The sequence below is a fragment of the Aptenodytes forsteri genome, unplaced genomic scaffold, assembly GCF_000699145.1.
Source record: "Aptenodytes forsteri isolate BGI_AS27 unplaced genomic scaffold, ASM69914v1 Scaffold32, whole genome shotgun sequence".
Taxonomy (NCBI): domain Eukaryota; kingdom Metazoa; phylum Chordata; class Aves; order Sphenisciformes; family Spheniscidae; genus Aptenodytes; species Aptenodytes forsteri.
In genome coordinates, this window is record NW_008795138.1 from 9253785 (window position 1) to 9276935 (window position 23151).

The window sequence follows — 23151 nt, forward strand, 5'->3', positions numbered from 1 at the left end:
TTCTTTGCACTCAGTCTCCAGGGAGGCTGAATTCCTACAGTTCCCACTGGCTTCACAAAATAAAATTTCCACCCTGGGGAAAAAGCACAACCAACTTCCGTCCAAGTTTTGTGATCAGTATGATAAAATGACTCTACCAACTCTGTTCTCTTCTCTCTTCCAGGACCACTTTTACAGGTAAAGCTCTTACTGACACTGGGGGTAGAAGACATCCCCCCTACAATGTAAACTGATCCATCTTAGCTACTCACCTAGGGGTCTTTTGTAGGTAAATAACAGGGTTTTGAGCAGCAATTCATCTTATCCAAGGTTAGCTACCTAAGCAAAGTTCAATAACTTGAACCACGAAAGGGTCTATGTCCTTCTGTTGAATAAAAAGGAGTTGAAGTAGCTGCTCAGATGCAAAGAACTACAATATGGATACCCAAAATCAAGTGAGCAATAATGCCTCCAATTTCAGTGGGAGGTTTGCTTGCATAAGAGTAGTATGCTCAGTTTCAGACCTCCATTTTAGCTGAACAGCAAAACAATCAATGAAGTTCTGACCAAAACATTATTTTCTACTGATAATGTAAAAAGAACCCTAAGAACACATCCTGAATTTTGTCTTCACAGCAAATAAAACTTGACTGAAGGCACAGATACAATTTTGGAATCTTTTCCTGCTAACAGAAAGAAAAGAGACTAAAGATGGCCTGTTTTACTGTAATTAGTAAGTTGTGGATACCCACTGCTTTGAAAAACAGCTGACATAAAAGCGTTAATGTGAAGCCATGGCTAGGGGCTGTCAAACTCACTGTTGGAAAAGGAGAGGATAAAGTCTATTCCCAGGAATCCACCAAAGATTGGCATCTGAAGTTATCTTTGTATGATTCTGTGATCCCTCTGTACAGAGAGGCAGGGTGGAAATGTTTTTTCAGTATTAGATTATCTAGCCCCACATCAGTCTTGGCCTACATGCGCTTTTGCAATGCCTTTCTGCTCCTATATATGCAGCTTGCATAAGGCTGGGCTTTGCTCCCTGCTGGAAGTATTAACCCTCTGTACTTCTTGTCTCCAGATCCAAAGCAAGAAAACATTAGGTTGCCGGCCAAGGTATGTGGCTAAAGAGGTGTTGGTTGGGCTTGCCTATTAATAAAGACCAGACTATGTTTCAAACCTGGAAAAAATGCATTTTTTAGATACCAGTACAACACGTTTCTACAAGTTTATGTAAGACAGAGAAACTGTTACTAAACAACCACCAAAAAAAGAAAAGAAGAAAAACACAGTGAGGGGATTCACATGCAGGGGGGGAGGGAACCAAAAAAACTAAACACTGTTAAAGTTGTGACTCAGATGAACGACTGCCAGGAAACTCAGAGTTAAGGATGACATTCCATTACAAGCTCATGCTGTTGTTCTTGTTTCCGAGTTCTCACAACCATTGGAGAAAACCGTATACTCTGAATTGTCTTGGGTTTGTCCACTGGGGTTCCTAATGCAACCATTTAAGTGTGGCTTTCCACTGTTTGAACATCATTCATGAACTCCAGGCTTTAATGACCCATTTTGAAATGTTGCATTAGCTGTAGGAAGAGCCAGTTTGTTGTAATAACTGATCGTGAGCCACAGAACTGTTACTTAGTCATATCTAACAGCACGAAACGAACAATTTTTTTTCTATTTTTTTCATGTTCAATTTTAAAAAAGGAGATTGACCATGGAAATATTTTGCTAAGAAATTCTATCCAATCTGGCACTGTTAACTCAGGAGAGACCTCTCCTGACAAAGCAGCGCTCATTTGCTCAAACACCTAAGCTATAATGAAGATATTTTAAAAATTACTAATTGCAGTACAACAAGAGAGTCAGTTTGGCCGGGGTATCAGTTCACAGTCATGAAAGACCGACAAATCCATCTAGTCTATCACTTGATGCTTTGGAGACAGAATGACTGGTTTAGCTATCCTTTGACAAGGAAACAAATCAGCCCACTGTTAGAGCCAAATGATGTTTGGTTAAGCAGCTTATTGGAGTATTGCAGAAACTTGCTTGCAAGGGTAGATGCATAGGAAACGAAGGTCAGAAAGGATTAAATCCAAGACAACTCTAGTAAAAATCACTGTGATCATCTTGGGGCAACCAGGAACATAATATCAGTATACCACACTCTCGCTTATCTTAACATCAGCTTCCTTTTTTCCTTTTCCCTCTCTCTCATTCCTTTAAGACTATTAAAATTCAAAGAATTAATTTATAATTGTGCAGGCATTCCTATGCATCCTGACGTTTGTTCCTATCAATTGGCTCTTTATGCCTCTCAGTCGAGGCCGGATGTTTGCAGTTGCTGGCAGCTGTTGTTCGAGGCCCAGCAAACAGCTGATAGACTGGCAGTGTACATTGAAAGAGTGCAGCCCAGAGCCTGGGAAAGGTCCTAATGCTGAATACTCTCAGCTCTGATGGGTAATTAGCTTAGTACATGCAAGATTAGAGAACTAGCACTGGAGATAGTGCATCTGACCTGCTTTTCAAAAGTCATTAGAAATTAGAAACGGTAATTCTTTCACAAGAAATGTAAAGAATTTTGTGAATGGGACTTGTTGGCTTTCTTTACTGAAGAAACTCTGCTAGAAGTTGAGCTCCTCTGAGCATTTATTCAAACAAATGTTTATTATTTTATGTTTTCTTTCTACAATGAATTAGTATTTTTAAAAATTGTTTAAAAATAAAGTTATATGTACTTGTCTCTGGAATTTGTAGGTGCTGCAAATTTTCAAGCATAACTATCTGTCCCAGTAAATTATCTTTTTTTGGGGGGAATTGCCTTTCAAGTAGTAAACCCCTCATTTCTCCAGGATCTGATCTGAAAAAATAAAAAGGGAAGAAACAAAATGCTATTTGTAAAAATAGAATTTAGGCTCCGTTTTTCACTCTTGTTTATTTTCTGTGGAAATCTCCATATTCATCATATACACATATACCCAAAGCCAGATGAGATCAAATGAAGTCTTCTGTGTCCTAAGAGGATCTGCTGTAATATTCAAGAAGTATCTGTATGCATGGGGGTGGGTGGGTGTGTATGTGTGTGTTAGAACATACCACATCCTTTTCCATATCCTGCATTTAGACTGAGCTTCTTTCAGGATCATGAAGTTCTCGGAAATTCTGATCTAAGCATGGCCATAGAACATTGTCTCATCCAGCCCTGACACTAGCTCCCTCTATGCTCTGGCAATATTTTCATGAGTTTCTGCAAAGATGAAGAAAATTATTATCTACTTCACAGATTTTTTTTGGGAAAAAAAAAAGTTGATGTTTGCAACATACTTAAAGGAAAAAAGTAAAACATTATCGTAACTACAAGTCCAATGCCACAGTTCTTATTAAAAATTCAAAGGTTTTAATTCAGTGTGGATTTTATAAATCTTTCACCATGTTAAAGTATTTGGCAGATTCAACTCTTAGGGTCAGTGCTCTAACTGTATTTGGACTTGAGAATTCCTACCTGTGGTGCGTTACCCCCAACATCTGGCCCTGCAGAAACCACAAGTGATGTATCAGTAGGATTTGGGCTTTGAGAGAAGAGATGCAAAGAAGTTTAGCAGATCTAGGAACCTGCAGAGAGCCTGGATGAGCATTCTCCTCTTCTGTTTTAGCTTACTGTGATTTCAATTTGCAGTGACATTTGCTGCTGGAGGAACTTCTTTAGAGAATAAGATAAAAATCTAGGAGAGGAAACCCAAGTTTAGAAGAAAAGACATTAGAAGCAGATGGCAGGAAAGAGAAAGGATATATGTAGTAATTAATTTTCACTATTTACTTCACCTGGGAATCTGCAACTTGCAAGGGAGAAACTATTGGCTTCATCTGTGGTTGGAAGTCAGCTACACACCTGGGGTAGAAGAATACATAGAAAACTGTAAATTTTAAAGAGAGATGTCTAAAATATTACTTTCATAAACAGCTTTGCGGATGGGAAGCACTCATATTTCTATTAATCTCTGTTCATTTCCAGCCAAAACCAGCTGAGAAGGAGCGAGTTAAACACAGGACAACTGAATAAGTGAACAAGTTAGTCTGTATTAGGTCTCTCCAAGATTAATTTTTTGCGGCTGAGATTACTGCTTCCAGCAAAGAAAGGCGGGGGGGGGGGCAAGGAAAGAAAAAAGCAGAGCATGATGTATTTTGCTAGTGACTATTATTTATTTTTATTAATTACTGAACATTATCAGTATACTGAACTCTGTTTAAAGCAAAGACACAGCCCCAAAGAGATTTATCATCTCAAACAGAGCACCAAAAGATGATGTGACTTCATGTTATGACTTTAAAGTCAGTCTAAAAACTACAGATTCACAGTTATAAAAAGCAACCAGAAAAAAAAAAAAAGTTACAAGAGAAATTAGCTTGTTTTCTTCTATTCATTACCTCAGTACAGGAGAGTTACAAGACACACTGCCTGTGGTTTAACTTGCCCACAGTTTTATTAGCCTACTTGGGAAAGAATCTGGCAGTAAAGACCGCGCCATTCCTGCGAGTACTCTGCTTTTCACAACAGCCTCCATGGTCATCTCAGAAGTGTTGCAGTGATCTTGTGTCCTTCTCTGAAGATAAAAGAAGGAAGCAAAGAAGATTTTGAGTGTTTTCTAAACCAGAAATCAGACACATGGTTCATTTAATGTAACTTTAGGTATCTGAAACAGGATGATTATATGTAAGTTAATCATGTTATCTCCAGTGGAGGCTTGTGTGGACTAATTTATCTCATCCTAAAACAAGAATGTTATACATGATTACTTCCCATTTTACCTATTTCTCTCAATTGGATCCTAGTACAAGTGTAGACATATACATTATAGATGTCTAAAGTTAAGTGTATTAAGTCATTCCCCGAACCCCACCCATCTCCCCTGTCACTCTTCCAGAAAGTTATTCCATGACCTTCACTTACACGTTTAGATCAGCAGTGACCAAGGCACTCCATTACATGAGCCGTGCTAAATCACAAGAACTTTACAATTTACTCCACCCATCCTGTTTACATGCCTCAGTGTGGAAAGCAAAGAAAAATATCATCATGAAACTAACGTGGTAGGAAGAGGGAGAAATACTCGCTATTCCTTATCACTCCTGAAAGGCATGTGCCCACATCAGTGCTTGGGTTGGTAAGGCACTGTTTCTAATTTTTCATTCAATTGGTCACAGCAACAATTCCCCAGGCAGGAGAATTAGCTTGTAAAACAACAGATTTCTGCTATATCATTCTAATTCCAGCAATTATTCTAAGAATCCCTCTCCTTATCAAGAGACACAGCAGGCTGAGTGCTCATATGAAAGGTACAGAGGAAATGCTAAATATGCTTATGGTAGCTCCAAGGTTGATTTTTCCACTGGTCAACTCATACAACCCTCCTACATCCAAGGCAAAAGCAGTGCGTTGCAAGAGGTACTTTTTAAATGATAAATGAGTTCCAGGGAAGACACACATACTATCTGACTCAGAAAAAAAAAAAAGAAGTTATAATGATTTATACTTTTTAGTTGCAAATTTCAGCACTTGCAGGTATTATGTTTTTGTGTTCTTATATTCACAAAACAGAATGCTTTCCCCACTGACTAATAGTTGTCTCTCAAAAGCATATGTTTAAAATCACAAATACTTCCACCTTACCCTTTAAGATTTCCTTTTAAACTGAAGTAAGAAACAAAAAGTCCTCAAGCAAATGCCACAAAAGTACTGAACAGTATTAATAAAAACCACAGAACATCAAGGACAATGCTGATTGATAGGAAGAAGAGCACTGATTCATTTCTGTGTACATGTGTGTGTTCATGGAAGGAGGGAAAGGATGCTGAAGTGTTTTAATATATTGTGTGGAGGATGAATAGCCATCTATATTGGCATTTCTGTCAAATTCCTAAAGAATTTTACTGTGAATTGTGTTAATGGGAGTGAGCTCTGTGGACTGTTTTAGAAACACTTACACAGTAGGTACATCTCCTAAAGAGAAACCAAATATTAAAAAAAAAAAAAAAGAAAAAGGGAAGGGAATCCTCTATCATAAGCAGTACTCTTTCTTCAGTGCACCACAAAAGAGCAAGGGAGCACATTAAGTAAAACATGCTTAGTATTAGCTATATATATTCATGTAAATATGTTTTAATACTAAATTTCAAGCCCTTGACAAATTTGGAGTAAATTCTGTATGATTTATTAATTTTTGCAATTCCCTAGAGCCTGTACAAGTTGTCTGAATTAATCAGGAATGAGGAGACTTAGATCCATCTAGAATGAAATAATCAAAATTTAAGTAGCAGACTTCTATTGAAGGTAGAAGTCTACTGGATTCTGAAACATCCAGAAAACCCACTTACTGCCCTGAAGAAAATTAAACACAATTTTGCTTACACTTGAAAAATTCTAAAAGTAAATCCTCTCAAAAAAATAAATACTGAATCTATCTGATCCTTCTCTTAATTAATTTGACTTCTAAATATTGGAAGGATAAGTGACACAAAAAATGGAATTATATCAATTTTCATTTAAATTGAAAAGGGAGTTTAATGTGACCTAACTTTAATTTCCATAAACATAACAGGCCAATATTTTTTGGTTTACATAATCTCATTTAAATTGGAAATATTCTTTAGACTTTCTTCAGAATATTTTTTCAAAAATTTTAAGCTGTAGGTCACCTAGAAAAAAGGTGGTTGTAATTAGGAATTATAACTTTTAATGAGGCAGTCTACAGTAATTTAATTTTATATTAGGAATAAATTGCAATACACATGTCACCATCTCAAACTCAAACTATCAGTCAACAAACTATCTCAGTGTTAAAAAAAAAAGGAGGAAGAGATTAAAAAAAAAAAAAAAGAAAGAAAGAAAGAAAGAAAAAGCAACATTACTTGGTTTAAAGATAGGGTCTTTGGGTATCATAATGGAATATAAAATTACATTTCTGGTTCCAGACCCTTACCATTTTGATTCTAGGACATACCTACCTTTTGAAGAGGTGTATTCCATGATTTCCATTGAAAGGTATCAAAAAAGTCAAGAGGATAGTTTACAAAGTTTCAGCAAGATTGACTGAAACCAAACCTTAACCATGACTCAACAGTAAACTCCAATTTACCTACAGACCAAGCCTCTCCCAGATATGAAAACTACCACAGTAGGCCGCTAAGTTATATCAAATAGCCATGGTCTATGGTGATAAAGCAGAACTTCAACATTACTGCTAAAAATTTCATTAGAATCAGCCTCAGGGAACTCTAAAAAGAATCAGGCCTCTGTCATAGGTGAAACAAGTAATTCAACTCACAGTTAATTTTGGCCTGCACTAACCATTTTAAGCCTTCTGCCTCAGTTATTTCATTCATTACAAGATTTTTACCATTTGAGCTGAAATTTTCTAAGATTGATTTTCCCTGGAGTTGATTATGCTACGGAAATTTCGACAATAATGGTTCTCTTCAACTTTTTAACACTTGCCTTTATGACTTCAATATCTTTTTAAATGTATTTTTGTACAAAATATTCTATACATATAAAACTACCAACTGATGCTCAGTCACTAACACTATGAGCTAGGCTTTTTAATCACTTGAGCTGGAACAAAAAATCACATTTTCACTGTCAGTTCTTAAACCAGTGAGTTAATATAAACAATCAAATAGCGATAAAACTGGGGATTAACCTAATCTTTATATCATGCTCATCATTATAAAATGTGGTTTGCATTACTCTGCAGCGCTTCTAGATTCTGTAAATATTTTTTTCTTAAAAGCTGCATTTGTAGGAAAGGAATTTAATCAGTAATCTCATTTATTCATTTTAAATGTTAGCAGATTTCCTGTTTCTATTAATTCTTCCCAGAAGAATATGTATGTTACAATGATGTAAGCACTGAAAAGAGTGCTGGATCTAGGACACAAGTGCACTGGGTCTCTCAACTTAAATTAATACAAAGTCACCACTTCAAAGTAAGTTGATTAGGAAGGCTGAAAAGTGTTTCTGGGTAGAAATTTGAATGTGAGGACTTGATCAAATACAGCTCATTGGCAAAACTAGTTCTATTGGAATTTCAGGGTTTGACAATATGTAAACTTTTGGGTAAAAAAGCAAACAGAAACATAGAGCAATTAAACTCTGTTTTTTTTTTGCTAGTGTAAAAATACTTTCTTTTGGGATAGTTACAATATCTGCATTCAATACTGTAATTGTATTTAATTTTAACTTTTATGTAATAATATTGTAATTTTAAGTTTTATTGTATTGTATTTAGCATTTTATATAAAACTTTTCAATGTTATCCAAATATTTTTTTTATTTGTGGTGATATATTCTGAAATATTGAAGTTCAGTTCTTCCAGGAACTGATTATACATAAAATCTGATTATACGTGAAATTTTAAAGGTGGACATTTTAGCTTTCTAAAAAATCAAAGCATAAGTGATTTCAGAATATTATTTCCAATAGCTAGAAATTCTGGTCTCCAGACAACACTGTGAAAAAGTCTGTTCAGTTAAACTGTATATTACTGAGTGTTTAAACATCCACAGTAGGATTTCTGTTAAGGAAGAACTTAGTCCTGCCTCTTCTCCAGTTGTTCACTTGCAAGGGCCCTGAATGACTTAGGACAGACAAGTTATATGGAAGACACTCATCCAGGCATGACTTGTTTGTCCTGCTTAAGGTGTATGTGTGCTTGAGCGTGTACTAAGAGTTACCACAGTCTTCCTGAGTGTTTAAACATCCACAGTAGGATTTCTGTTAAGGAAGAACTTAGTCCTGCCTCTTCTCCAGTTGTTCACTTGCAAGGGCCCTGAATGACTTAGGACAGAGAAGTTATATGGAAGACACTCATCCAGGCATGACTTGTTTGTCCTGCTTAAGGTGTATGTGTGCTTGAGCGTGTACTAAGAGTTACCACAGTCTTCCCCGGATATTTCCCAAAGGTTGAATCCAGTATAGATACCCTTGTGTGTGGTATAGTCTGTGGTACTCCCAACCTATTGGCATGGTATGAGTAGAAAGAGATCTTTTACTCAACTGCTGGAGGATGTGGGCTTCAACTTGGACATGAAATGGACACATTCTTAATGAGAAAGGGTTTTTTGATAACATTCAAGAGAGAAAAAAGCCCCCAAAAGGAAGGCCAGAACAGAGAGACTACGTCTACACTAGTAAATTAAATAGCTCCTAAGCATTTCAGTCTTCACTAACATCAATTGTTAGAAGTGTTACTTTCACGACTGTAGTTCAGGCAAGCCTGAAGCTGGGGCCATTCCAACAGACAGTTTGTATGTAGGCCGTGTATTTTGGAGAATTAGAGAATTTAGTAAGAGGAGATGGGCTGTTCTACACTAGTTAGAAAATAATTCTGAGCACGTTTAATTTAAGAGTACAGGGAGTTTCTCAAAAGAAGACATTAGAATAAAAAATAGAGGGCTCATGGAAGGTAACCCAGAAGATGGAGAGGGAAGAAAGCCTGAAAAGGAGTAGGAGAAGAACGTGGGAAATAGAGATGGGAAAGTTAAAGCATCTAGGAGCCCTAGGTGGGGAACCTAGAAAAGGGAGCCAAGTATTCCTTGTAGGGAGAAGAGAGCTAACCCTCTGTTTGGAATTCCTTGAGGAGACAGATGAGAGTATGGCCTTAGCTGGAAAACATGAGACCAGGCAAAATGAGGGGAGAAGGAAGAGGTAGAAACCAGGAAAGTAGAGAGGGGGATAATGGTGTCTACAGTGAAGTCTAAAGAAAAAGATATCTAAGTGAAATGGCACACAGGCTAGACAGAGAACAGAAATTAAGAGAAATCAGCTGTGGCTGTGAAAACATGCACGCAAAATGTGGAGAATGCTTTAAGATTTTGTCTTGTATATATCTGCTGGAGTTCTCTTCCAAACATCCCTGGTATGAAAAAGGATGATTTTTTGGTTTAGAAACCTAATTATACAAATATGTTCATGCACTTTTCTACTATGGTCAGTGCCATAAGTAAACTGACTGCACTTATAAATCGAGTTAATAGTGTAAAACTTGACACAATAATGAAGCTGTATCGTTTCCTACTGAGAAACTTCATTCAAAGCCATGGACCTCACCTGAATCAGTATAGTTAAATGAAAATTTAATTTTCTTCTTTGCTTTCAAAGTATACTATTGGTATCAGGTTCATCATCTACTACTTCCCCACTGCCATTTTATTTTGGGTTAGGCAAAATTTGCACAAAGCTAGTGAAAATTTTTATTTTTAAATGAGATACAATTAAATGTTTAGATATCTTTTCTGCAAAAGAGAAAAAAAAAAAGAACATATCACAACTCAGAGACTATCCTCAAAAATACTAGCAAACCAGAAAATATACAGGGAAGTTGCAGACTTTCTGGTGTTAGATAATTTACATAAACAGAGGCACCTAGTGCCCTTTTGGCTGTCCTACAACATTCTGCCTTATCTCTAGCTGCATGCGGAAAAGATGTAGGTCTCTTGTTTGTCCCCTGACAGACCTGTGCAGGTACCTTGAATGTTCTAGTGAATCTCAAATGGGATACCTTGTGTGTTTAGACAACTGAATACAGCCATTTGTCAGATGGAGTAGGTTGAGCTCTACTGCCAAAGTGCAGATTTTTATATGTGAGCTAGTCACCTACACTTGTACTGTAATCAGTGGGGATCTCAGGAACAGTCAGTAGATTTAGAGTTACTGAACTCACTCTAAACCCACATTCTGCATAGCTCACCCGAATACGTCTCTAAGCTCCATGAGGCTTGGTTGAGCTGTCTACACCAGAGTGCATAGTGTTGATGTACGCTGGTCTCCTACTTTGCTTTCAGCTGCCAATCTGGAAGTGTGTGGCTCTCCCATGCGTCTCGTGCTGTAGGTGCCAGCCTTATGCAGCTGTCTTCTGTACCTAGGGACATCTGTAATGCTACCGGCTATCTGTGCACAAGCCACTGAATCAAGCCCTGGATTTTCATAGACAATAATGCCAGATTAGAGCTTTAATTAAGTGTTAACAACTAATTTTTAGATGCCTAAATATAGGTGACTGTATAGCGAAGATGACTTCAAGCATTGTTTTCAGAAGCTTAAATTGATCCAAAAAATGGAAATTCTTTGGGTTGGGAGAATCCCAAAACCACTGATACATTTAGTTCCCACAATTTCATTATGACCATTTCAGAATTGTATTACTTGTAAATTTAAGTTATATAAATATATAAGATTTATAAGTATTCACAGATATAGCTAGGTTTTTTAACTTCCTCCTCTTTAAAACAAAAGTGATTCTTAAGTATATCCATTTAGAATACAATATTTTTTTTTTTCCCAAGTGAAACCAAAGTAAGATGGAGGCTAGGAATATTTATTTGTAACTAGATCATAAAATAGAACAATTTCAAAGAACTCTTTCGGGGCTCGGACACGGCTAACTAAATTCTCTGGTATAAAAGGGGGGGAGGAAATCCATTGCTTCATTTCCCACTAGTTTGAAAACTGTCAGCTGGTTGATAGTCAGTCCTGTTCAACAAATAACTGACACGAAAAAGCATTATGGCCTCTGAAAATGTTTTTACACTGTTCACAACTGTAAGCACAATCTCTCTCTCAACATGTAAGCCTTCATGCAGAACAAAGCTGCTGTGGCTGCTGCCTTTATACAATTCAAACTCTGATGTGCCAGACTTGGCATAAGCCTATCTCTTATTAACATCAAAGGCTCTCAAATAAAACACCATTAGTGTTGTTTGGGATTTTCATGATCAGTGCATATAAATACACATCTCTTACACTGTCATAGTTGTATTATGCTTCAGCATTAATGATGGCTCTGGGACACAGAACCCTGATTCAGAGCTGGATTTTGAATCTCCTACATTCAATGCACAGATTTTGAAAGTGGGTTGGTGCCCAGTGTTTGATTTAGAACCGTGTAAAAATGAAAAGAAACATCAGATTTGCAACTGAATTTTGCAGACTTTTCTAACATTTTCCATATGTGACCCTCTCTCTCTCGCTCTCTACTGTTGTCTTCCAGGTTGTATGTCTGACTGTGATATATCTCCTTTCTTAGATATAGACGTGCATCCATTCAGACATTCTGAGTTAAATCATTACTTAGATGGAGATCATTCTGAATGGACTTTTAAACTTTTAAGTGTAGACTGTTAAGGTGTTTTAAGTGAAAAATTCAGATTATTTACTTTCTTTGAACCTTTTTCTAAATCTAACAAAACCTCATATGTTTCTAATATTAAGCTTATTTCTGCTATTTGAATAAATGACAAAACCAATTGTAGTTCAGAATTTCCTGGAAATCACTGTATCTTTCTAAAATATAATGACTATTTGATACAGTAGTATTAAAGCTCTCTATGAAGAGTATATGCCCTAAAGCTTGCAAATCAACATATGAAAATGGTGGTGTTTAGACACCTGGTTTTGAAAAAAAGATGAACCAACAGATTAAGTGGGTTCTTTGGTTTTAATTTATTTGGTTTTAATTTCTATCCTTTGTTCCCAGTTTTCTTCTCTTTAGGAAAAGGTAGGATAGATGAGATGCCATAAACTCAGCTGGTTATCAGCTCACTATAATTCTTAGAAGTTTCCCATTCTTGCAATGATTTTATGCCAGTAAGTCTTTCCAGGTCTAACCACTTTTGTAGCTCTTGTCCTAGTGAGGGAAAATTGTTTAGAGCACATAGCTGTTACCAACAAAATCACAGTTAGTACCGGTGAAAATAAAATAAACGAGCATCCAGAGTAAAAGAAAATCCAGAATAGCCATCAGGGAACTGAAAACAGACACAATGACCTGAAGAATCCTTTCTCACCTTCAGCAGGGTGGGGCAGGTGGTTTGATTTTAATGATTAGGTTTTTTTCTACTGTGCGGTGAATGGCTTTTGGCTGTGTCCTATTGTTATACTGTATATGTGCCAGTAAGACTTCCAGGCACATTGCATTGTGGTAAATACATCGAATAACCTTGGATATATTTCTGAACTTTTATAATTCTAGGCAATTTTTTTGCCATGACACTCTCATTAGATTTTAATCAACACCACTTATCATGAAACTGTGAATTAGTTTTAAAAAAGATGATTTAGCCAATATTTTAAGTACTTTTGCTTTTTTAGTGATAGCTTATTTTCCTTTAAAGTTAATATAAAGAATAGTTTAAATAAACAACAATCCTGCAGATATAAATAGATACATACAGGAATAGTTTGTATATAAGAAGTCTGGTATACTGTTTGTCTTATTTATCTTGAATGCATTCTTGATTCTCCTCATTTCCACTAGAATTTATAAGTGTTCACCATGGGGATATCCTTACTACATTCCTTATGAGTGACAGATGAAAAAGTTGCATGTGAATGGCTGTTTTTTAAATATATATTGTATTTTCATTACCATGTATATACAAATGCAAGTATGCTGACACTTTTTCATTTTTTTTGGTAAACCAAAAATTGCTGAATTTGAGTAAAAAGTTTGTAAATACTCTTGTTGACCCAAAATCACTTCTTTGAAATATTTCTAAATATGCATGTTGCTTTTGCTATAATTCTATTTCATTTTTTAATTCTTTAGAGCAATATGTAGTAAAGTGGAAAAGCACCGTATATCACTATATTTTTATAGCACCTTAAAATTATTAACAAGCTAATGATCCAGTTGAAGAAACTGATAGAGGTATTCTAACAAACGAATATATTCGGTTAAAACACTGAGTATCCTCATAAAATCTTTAAAGACTTCCTAAACTTTTGGCTCAGACATTAAATAAACCTTTCTACAAAATTTCTTCATTGGTATTACAAGGTGTAATTGTACCCTGTCTCTTCCTAATACTCAGGTGTACCACAGGTTTCAGATTCTTCAGCAACTTTTACCTGTAGAGAAATCGGCACTGACACAGAATGCTAAAATGATACAGGATGGCATAGATACTACCGAGATTCAGACATTGGCATTGTAATTGTTATTTTATTGTGACTCAAACTGGTGCTTGTAATGTCAGTATTACCATAGTCATATTCAAAGGTGATTATTTGTCACAGACTAATGAGATACTGAATGTTATTTCCTGCTGAAATAGAGAATATTTCTGAATTCAATAAAAGCTTTAACTTGCATTATTAAAAATGGCATATACCAATAATTGTACACTAAGAATATTGCTGTTACAGCTTAATTCCAAAATCAAATAAAAAATGTTGAATCAGCATAGAAAATTCAACGGGCTTTGTAAAACATCAAAACTGGATGATGATAGCTCCATCTATGACTGCTATTAAACTGTATGTCTGTTCCAAGTAGAGCCTGGATAAAAAACAGAAAACTGGCAAACAAAATATCTGCTTATTATACTGCTAAACAGGAAGCACTAGTTATAAGTCATAAAAAGTGATGAGAAGAAAAGGGGAAAAGTTTTTAGTGATTAAGAAGATTTCAGAAAGTTCTATAAAGTTTAAACAAAAATCTTTATCTCTATGCCACTCTGCAATGAAGATGGTCAAGTCCTTTTGGATGATCAAAAGGAAATACCAGATATTAACCCTGAAGTTTTTGGCAGTTTGTTAAAATATTCTTCTTTGAGCAACCTGAAATGAAGCTTTGCTCCATCTAAAAGCAACTAGCAACAACTGTAAAATATGTTCTTAAAACTCTTAAAAGTTGTTACAAGGCAAGGCAGGAGCTACTAAGTTCTCTCCCGCAGAAATAGGCAATATATAGTTACACAGACATCATCTTCTAATCAGAATATCAGTGCAGATGTTTGCCATCATGTCGGATAAGGAGAGCATGACATGAACATCATACACCTCTACAAAGAGAAGGCTGCTCAGTGCCAGGATATGCCGCTTGTCTTAGCTGTGGGATAAATTCCTGTTTGGATAATGCAGTTAAGTTGCTTTAAAAAAATCCTTTGGGAAATACAAAGCTGCCTGTGATTTCTGCAGCCAAATTGAAATATAGTACACGTAGCTCTATGCTTACTGTTTGCCTTTCTAGCCAAACTAACGCAAGTAACTGCAGTTATCTCTAGATGGTCCTGCAAAAATTCTGCTGTCTAGACAAATTTGTAAATATGCTTCATATTTTTTGCATTATGGCACGATGGTTAGGTCTTCAATATGAGTGGAATGACAGAATCTTTTAAGAACTTTTTGTCCCAATTTATGCCTTGATTGAACTTGATTGAACACACACAATATAATGTCCAGCACATTATTGATCATTTTGATTGTGGTACCAAGCACTTCAGATTGAACATCACCCAAAAGAAAGGAGAAATCCTGCTCTAGCCCTATTACAATGAAAAGTATGTTGAGGCAATTATATGCAGTGACAAAGCAGCTCTGAAATTTATGAATAAATTTTGCATCACAACGTTTCAGTCTATCATGACTAATGATACATACCTTAGAGATACAAAACCACAGTCAGCTTTTGAGACATCAAAATATTGTTCCTAGAAAGAAAGAGACATCTAACTGGATAAAAATGTGTACATAGTGTATCTCTACAGAAGTTCTGCAATTTATAGGAATTTGCATCTCAGTTATGGTGCATAGTTTTCCTTCATGTATTCAGTGTCAAAGCAAAACTCCCAGAGATGCAACTATATTAGTTCTGAGCGCTTTATGCTAAGTCACGTAACAGATACCCAAAGTTCTGTACAGTCAGATAAAAAATAATACACAGGTGGAAGGTAGGGCAGTTGAAATGCCAAAAAGGCACATTTGAGGCAAGAGGCAAGTCTTTGGTTGTTGCTCTGTAACGTGGGAGATTGCAGCTGAAGGTCTTCTGGTATAGCAAGAAGAATGTACCAGTACTATCAAAACCCCAACAAATCTGAAAAAAACCACATTGTGTTTAAGGTACTGGAGAAAAATGGTGTTATAAATACAAGGGGCTATACTCAAGAGGCTGGAACAATTTCTCCCCATTAGATGGCGTCTGGTATGATCAATCAATAGGACATGCCATTATTATTGTTTAATAATAACAGAAATGCCATCTTTACCAAATATACTTTACTACTGGTTGGGGAAAAAAAAAAATAAAACAACAACAAACAACCAACCAAACAGGACAAAAAGGTTTTCTGCCTTTTAATTCATGGAGATTTCCAAAAGTATTATGGCAATATTGCTGTGTATGTGCCTGGAAAGATCAATTAAAATGTCTTTTTCAAAGTTTCTGGCAACACTTTCATAGTGTTCCTTTCAGGAGGTTTGTATCTGAAAATTTCCCTGCATATTTCCCTGGATTTGCTATGAATTTTGCCACATTTCTACTAGGTAATACCTTCTTCAAATACTCAATGTGTACAAAAATTTACATTCTATTCACCGTAGGAGTCTAGTGCTATAGAAAACTATTTGCTTGGAAAGACCTATTATAAGAACATATAAAATTGTTGGTGAATTGGTGGAAAAAGAGTATTGAGAAAAGTAAGGAAGTACTATTTATTTTAAACAGACAAAAATATTTCCTTGTGAGGGAGGAGAATGAATCTTTTAGAAAGAATCTGGGGCCAGACTGAAGCTTCTTCTTTTAGTTTTTGGGGTTTTTTTAATCTTACGTTCATCTAGCTCATAAGCATTAAATGCAAAACACAACTTTAGCACTACTTTAAGCACTCTTTGAAACTATAGAAACACTGCAAAAACAATTAAAAAACCATTAAAACCCAAAAGAAAATGTTTGCCTTCAGTAAGTCGGTACAAAAGCATTGCTTGTGCAAAAGAAGCATTGAAACTCAGGTGGTGGAATACGGATGTTTTAAGAGAACAAAGCGCTGTCTTACTGAATTCATGCTGGAGTCAGGCAAAGAATGACAAAGAAATATTCAGACAGATTATGCCATGAGCTGTTCATTTCCTGTTACCAAGGAAGAGGCAGTAGCCAAAATATTCCAGCCTTCCGGCCGTTATTGTACATCTGCTGTTATATTGTTGTTTAGCACACTAAGTTCTCATTGACCAGAGGCTGCGTTAGCATAGTTGTTCCCCCAAAAGACATAGTCAATAACAGATGTTTTAAAACGCACATTATGTTATTTTGAGATTATTTTTTTTAAATAACTTGGGAGCAATCAAGTATAGGCTATAGATACATAGCCATAAGGTAATGTACCTTTCTTCTGAGAACAGGCAAGGTTGACTCCAATGAGAAAAATAATTTGCTTAACCTGTACATTTTATATTAGAGATATATTTCTCTAATTTGTAATACACTTCAGCTTTCACAAAAAAATATATCTGTGCCAGGACACAGTACTAAATTGTCTGTATCTTTTGTGAGATCTTGCCCAACACACTACAGAATTCAGACAATGCTAAATAGGTTTTGCAGTCATTCCATAAAAAACAGATATGACACAATATAGAGATACTAAACAGAAGGTGTATAGTTATCAGATTACTGTTTGAAAAAATGTTTTTTACATTATCTTTTTAAATATACAAAAAGTCAGGCTGCATAAGAAATACACACAAAACTACAGCACCCTTCATCCTAAAATCTTTTCAATATCTGTACTTTTGTACTTCATTTTTTCTCTCTTTATTTCTGTTGTAATAATATTGTTTATTTCATTTCTTGAAGACATTAGTGGGAAGTGTTGTAGCTGAGGAGATGTATTGTTTTCAATGAAAAAAAAAAATTACAGATGTTTTTGTAATGAAAGAACGGACTGTGTTCTTTTTGGTGACACAAAGTAATCCTTGAAATGAGTAAACAAATATCATTTTTAAAGGTACCTTCTCCCCTGCTGCCTTCAAATTTCCTGAAAGTAAGTATTTAAACTAATCCTGCCAAGGGGGAAAAAAGAAAAAAGGAAAAAAAAAAATCCCAAACACTCCTCTAATTAAATAGAACTATCTGTTTCAAAGGTGAAATAAGAATACGATCATTTGACTATTTGGCTTACATTTCAATGAAGTCTGAACTTTTTTCCCCCAAAAAAGCTTTGCAGATCTTGTAAAGAATAGGAAGCAACTTAAACAAAGGTATGCACGAGAGATATTTTTTTGTGCAAAGAAAGAAGGACAGAATGGTAAAGCAAACAAAGGCTATAAATCAGATGATAAAAAATGCACATTATGAAAGAACTGTTTCCTGTTTAGGAAGGAGGAATAACTAAAATAACATGCACTCAGCTTTCACTACCTGTAGCAGGAATGACTTCAAAGAAATAGCTAGGCAGCCAAAGGTTAAAAGGAAGCATCCGATCACATCTGTCAGAATCTGTTTTAACTTTTTTGATGGAGATATGCCACATTTACACTTTTAATTCCAGAAGGAAAGGAAACAGTTAGAAGGTTCTTCGTTATCTGTTTGTGGACACTGGGATAAACTAATAATCTTTCTTTCATCTCTGTTGTGCTAATAACTTTTGTCCCAGCTTTGCAGACAGAAGCAGAGGCTACATGAATTGTGAGGGCTTAAATTGAAAAGCACACTTAAAAAAAAACTAAACAAAACCAAAAACAACCCAAACCCCTTATCTTTGCCATTAACTTTTTCTCTTTCAAGGCAAATAACAGACTTATTTGGACTGCTGTTTAAAATCTGTGTAAAAATATATACAAAAATGCCAAAAGCCCCCATTTACGTAGCATGCAAAGGAAATTTTTCTTAGCTTTTTTTTTATATTTCTCTCAGATGCCTGGAATAACCAGCCATTTCTTGCATGTCTATTTTCATGTTATTAACATTTTTCATTTCATTACTCTTGTCTCTACTGCAATCACTTGTTTTACATCCTGCCCAGCTGCACAGATCTTTCAAATTAACAACCTGTTTTGGGGAAATTCAGACATCACTATTCCCAGGTAATCAAAGCACATACCCTTTATTTAATTTATGTAATCTTCTCAAGTTCGTTGCCTTAAAAACTGAACTTTTTCCTTTAAAGTTAGAGAAGTGTTTGCTGTTGCTCTGTACATGTGTTTATGTGTGTATTTTTAATTCTAAACAGAGATCATCTATTAAAAAAAAGTCTTTTCTTAGCTTCTCAAATGGACTTTTACTGTTAATAAACACTTTGAAATATATAACCAGTCACTGTTAAAACTGTATACTAGAAATATTAAGAGCCATAGCTTGTCTTCACAGCTGATGATCTGAGCCAAGTGGAACTATTTTATTATACTTATCTGTAATTCCTTTCCTCAGAAAGGACCAGGCACTGATCTCCAGAAATTATGAACTCTGAAAGACTAAAAGGAGACAGGGAATATATACATTTTGAATTTTCCTAAAAGCCCAATCCTAGATCTGATACAATCTAGCTTAAAAGACACTTTTTAAATGTATTGAGAGATCTGCAACTTCTGTTGGTTCTATAATTATTAATGGACTGTATCTGACTTTACCAGATTGAGGTAAATCTAGTTCTGCCTGTAATAGAGACTGTACAATGAAAAGTCCCTGGAATGTCCCAACTCTTTCCGTGTTCTTTATTGCAACATCCACGCATCAAAATGCACCTCTTTAAAAGGCAGCCTGCAGAAACCAGGAAAGTTTACTAGAAACTTAGTCAATAGAAATAAAATGTTGAGGACAAAAAATGTGGAAATACCCCTCTGTATACTTAAGGAGTGCATTCTTTTAATGCATCTTCAGAAAATGCTGCATTTCCCAGGCATGCTGAATGTGCTGCCAGGCATGCCCTGATCGAATGAGCAGGAAGACAACTGCTTGCCAGGGAGTCTCTGGCTTTCTGAGCATGCACAGAGCAGTTGTGCTGTGCATGTGGAGCACGCATGCAGCGAGTGGCCTCATGACTTGGAAAGTGCCTGAAGAAGACAGAGGTGAAGATAAGGCTGCTCTTGCTGCCAGAACTGTTTTATCTGGCTCAGAGTTTTCCTGACATCTCCCCAGCATGGCGCGTGAAACATCTGAAGCAGGCCAGAGGCTACAAGAACCTCTTTTATAGGCCAGCTACGCCTTATGTGTCACCTGTTGAGGCTACATGTCCTGAAGTATAGTGTGATGTCTAATAATTTAAAAAAAAAAAAAAAAGTCTCATACATTTTAAAGAGTAAGATTACAGAGAGGAAATGTGTCTTTTACATGAGTATGAGCTCCAAAACTAGCAAATGCTAACATTTTAGTTTGTGCCTCTTTTAAGAATAATGTCAACCAAGGCTCCCTTCACAGTCGGTGAAGAGAGGAAGCCTCCAGAGGGTTTCAGACTGTATGAAGGTTGAATTCTTCCTTCTGCTTCCTTCTCAGTAGCTGAAGAGTTAGGACAACTACAAAATAGCTTTCAAAGATAAGAGAAAGGTCTCAAAACCAGGAAAATTCTGACTCTCCTCTCGTTCCAAACTTTATGAAATAATCTGCTGCAGAGGAAAGCTAAATCATACTAAAAGGATTTTGAAAATTCCGATACTTCAGCAGTGATCACCAGACAAATGGAAACATAACTGAATCCACAAAATACCCTGAGACTAAAGTATTTTTAAAGCTCTTATTTTGCTGAATAGTAATACCACTTACTTAATTATTGATTAACGGTTTATGTACTGAGTATAAAAAATAAAAGCACTTTGAATTCAAGCCTTTAACATCTAAATAAAAGACAAGACGTGAATCATAATTGTCTGCACTGAGTTCTTTACTACTATATTTCTAAACTATGTTACTCTTTTCAGCAGCACAGTACCCTGCCAGCAGCAGCCTGGAAATAAGTAAGATGTAGTCACTTACAGATGTGCCCCAAATGTGCCCATACACCTTCTTTTCTGTGTTGTCAGTTGCAGATTCATGCAATAGTCAGGGCACAGAGCAGCCTTTTGGAGCACTTAGATTATTTTTCATTAGATTTATATTAGATTTTGGAGCATTTAGGTTATTTTTGGTCTTCTGTGCTGAGTCAAGTAGGCACGATTGCAAAAAGTGTTAATTACAAAAAGGCATATTTTCATTAAAAATAATTACAACGGAAATTAAAATTGTATATGACTATTTATGAGCCATCATATCTCATAAAGATAGTATTTATGGTTTGTTTGAATGGTTAAGAAAGCGGCAATAAACTGCAAGAAGAGTATTTAAAGCCACAAAAACAACACATCAACCCACCACACAGCATTCCTGTGCAAAGCAAATTGGTCTCTTCTCATTTTTGTTTACAACCAGCTCTTCATAGACTAAACTTCAGTAAGTTGTGGAGTTTCTGATGTCCTCTCTATATATACAAACAGTGCATTCACTATAAACACAATGAGGGAGGTAGGAAATAGAACCCCACAATAGGACCCTGAAAAACTGACCCCTCACATGAAGAGCTGGTTGATAAAGAAAACTGGTGGGGGTGACAAAAGGTAAGGGAAGCTTAAAACACTAATGATTTAAGCAAGAAAATATCAACTGACTGTCTCTGATTTCTGCAATCCTGAAGCTTACAAAGATTTAGTTTTCAACCAGAAACAGAAGCTCATTTAGAAGTGAGTTCTGTAAGAAACATTTTCTGTTTGCATATGTAATTGATAAGTGCCCTACAGTACCAAACAGAATCACTTTGGTTTTAACTTAGGTTTCAGTGTTTACAAAGCTTCCAGACTGTTTCCTATGAACTACAAAAGCTGTTTTATATTCCATAACTTTCTACTACACAAGTATTTCAGGAGTTGAGTACACAGTAACATGACTTTAAATCTTTCCAAAATGTATTAATATGCAAAGACATTAGTAATATGATTTAAACTTAATTTTCCAATATGCAGGCAAATAAAAAAAGAAAGTCTTGAACACAGATCACCAATCATCTACTGCCTGTTAGGAGGATATATCTGTCAGATATGCATATACTTTGGCATGTTGTATTTTCAGGTTTAGGATTTAGGTGGCCATTTGAGGCCATGTTCCAATTATAAAAGTTAAATACATACGGTGTTACCAATACCTTGCTGAGTAATCAAAATTTCTCCAGTGCTATGCTACTCACAAATAAGTAATAGTCACTCTGACAACAGGAGTCTTTAATTCAAAAGAACATCTGCTTTTTTAGATTAAAAATGAGGCAGAAATAATAAAGGAACTTTACAGAGAAAACAAGATTTCTAACATATTGTAATTTGGTGGATTACTTATTTGTGACAGTAAAAGACCATCTTTATTAGGAAATACACTAGATAAATAAAGTAGTCATTGCTAATCTAACCCATCCCCTAAAAGCTTTGTCTGCTTTTCATACTGCTGAAAGAAACCCCATTAGAAGTCACCGTATGATCCATATTGCTGTTAAGGAAGCTGTAATTTTACAGAACCATACCCTGGCCCCATCTAGAGATAGTAAGAAAGTTCATCAAGAAAAGTAAACAGATACTGGAATGTACTTTTCTTAAAGATGGTAGAAATTAATGCATGGCAAGTCTAGTTGTCCTTCTATATTATGATAAAGCAGTAGTTCAGTGGAATGAGAAGGATTTCATACACTGGGAAAGAACCTAAGTGAGAAACCTGGTCCTTTATCCACAGAAAACTTCTAGGATGGTTGGAAAACAGAAGAAGATACCTAGGCAAATTCAGGAAAGCCTTCTAGAGATTTTCTGGAGTATAAAATACTCATTGTTGTGGGTAGAAAACCTAATTCTGCCATCATAACTTACAGCCAGTACTAGCTAGTTCCTTTGAAATCCACAGCTGTATCTATGTTCCTAAATGAAAGCGCCCAATGTCTGCCCTCCAACTCTGATGCCAGATGGGTCAGCATGGCATGCATCCACACAGTTTCTCTCGCATCCCAGGACAGCATGGCTGTGCTCAGCTGTCAAACAGAACCATGCCAAGCGTATACCATCACCTTTCTGTGCTCATGAATTTCCTGGGATGCTACAACATATAAACACTGAACGCTATCAACTATCATAGCTCAAGCACATATCCTTTTTTTTTTTAATTTATTTATTGAGATACATACCCCAAAAAGCTTAATAAACACTGCTTGTTGTTTCAGGGAAAAAAAAAATAACAACAGATAAATTTTCTGTTTCTTCAAATTACTATGTATTTCTTTAATGAAATCATATTTCATCTGAAAATTCCCTACTAGGCCTACCAAAAAGTGCAAAGTAGTCCTGAGATAAAATGCATTATCCTCATAGACTTCTTAGTTTCATTTTGGTGTAGCTA